Below are 1,580 nucleotides of genomic sequence, written 5' to 3'. Positions count from 1 at the left end.
TATGTTTATTTTAATTTTTTTTTTAAAATATACTATTTTTTTTTTTATTAGAAAATTAATATTTTTATATTATTTTAAATAAAATCAATTATTTTATATATTTATAACATATATTATATAATTAATTTTCTTTTAATTATTAATTTTATTTATAAATAAAAGCTCCGATAGCTCAGTTGGTTAGAGCGTGGGTCTTATGAGCCCAAGGTCGCGGGTTCGACCCCCGCTTGGAGCATATATTTTTATTTATTTTTATTTTTTTATATAATTATACAATAATTTTTTTCTAATATATAAATTTATATTTATTTAAATATCTATTTTTTCTAATTAAGTTGTACTATTTTTTTAATTTTCTCATTTTTTTTATATTTATAATTTATTAGGTTTATTCTTATTTATTTTTTATATAGATATTGATATTTAGTTATGTTTAATTATGTTAAATATAATAAATAAAATTGATTATAATGTCTCTTTTTTTAAAAAAAAAAAAATTATAAAATTATTTATGAATTTTTTATTTTAAACAATTTTCTATTTATCTTTACTAATTTAAAATAAATAAATTTGGAATTTTATATTAAAATTAAAATATTAAATATTAATAAAGCTCCGATAGCTCAGTTGGTTAGAGCGTGGGTCTTATGAGCCCAAGGTCGCGGGTTCGACCCCCGCTTGGAGCATTTTTTTAAAAAATAAATATATATGTTTTTTTTATTAAAAATTATTTATTTGAATATTTTATAATATATTAGTAAAGAAATAACTATATAAATATATTTTATTTATATTAATTAACCTTAATTTTTAATTGATTTATATATTTTTTAAAAGAATATATAATTATTATGTAAAAATATTTTTTATTTATTTATTATATATAATAAAATAATAATTAATTTTTTTTTTTTATATTTAATTATTATCATTTTTTTAAATTCATTAATTTTAAAATTAAAATTTAATATAAAACTCTGGAATGTCTGTTCTCATTATCATCACAAGGTCGTTGGTTCAATCTCCTCTTAGTATTTATTTTATTAAATTAATTTATTTATATAATATTAAATTAATTTATTTTTATATTGGATTTTATGTTAAATATTATATTTTAATAAATTAATTTGTACATTCTATTTTTTATTTTCATACTTGTAAATTAATTTTAATATTATTATTTTTACATAAAAAAAAGTATTATTCTTAAATGTATTCTTCTTAATAGTTAGTTAAGACTAATACAGATATTTTTTATGATAATAAACTTGATTAAACTAAATAGTTTGGAAAAACTCTATTATAACATAAAAAAGTAGGAAAACTTTTTAAATAGGGTATAGTTTAAATTATAATTTCTCATCCTGAATATTATATAATTACTTCACGAAATTTAATCGATTTAGGTCAATACTAGAAATCTTATTAACTAATTTAAAAATATATAGATAACGATTAGATAGAAATCACATATTTGTATACATTACTTTAACACTAAATTTACTGCAGTTAAAAATTAGTTGATAAATGGTTAATTAAATATACTCAAAATGAAAATGTTTAGGAAAACACAAAATTAT

The 1,580-nt window shown here is 15.5% G+C and overlaps 2 non-coding genes across 2 annotated transcripts, besides 1 other annotated feature; both read left to right on the top strand.

Annotated features, from left to right (window-relative positions):
* Positions 1-161: 161 nt before the first annotated feature.
* On the top strand, positions 162-235 carry IMG5_021580. Its single transcript has one exon. It is a non-coding gene; the product is annotated as a tRNA-Ile (tRNA).
* Positions 236-612: 377 nt separating this feature from the next.
* IMG5_021570 lies at positions 613-686 on the top strand. Its single transcript has one exon. It is a non-coding gene; the product is annotated as a tRNA-Ile (tRNA).
* A 355-nt stretch (positions 687-1,041) lies between these two features.
* Positions 1,042-1,088: a microsatellite.
* Between the last annotated feature and the right edge of the window lie 492 nt (positions 1,089-1,580).

The sequence above is a fragment of the Ichthyophthirius multifiliis genome (genome assembly GCF_000220395.1).
Source record: "Ichthyophthirius multifiliis unplaced genomic scaffold scaff_1120509249663, whole genome shotgun sequence".
In the NCBI taxonomy this organism is placed as follows: Eukaryota; Ciliophora; class Oligohymenophorea; order Hymenostomatida; genus Ichthyophthirius; species Ichthyophthirius multifiliis.
Note: the sequence above shows the minus strand (reverse complement) of the source record. Positions and strands in the feature narration are given on the sequence as shown.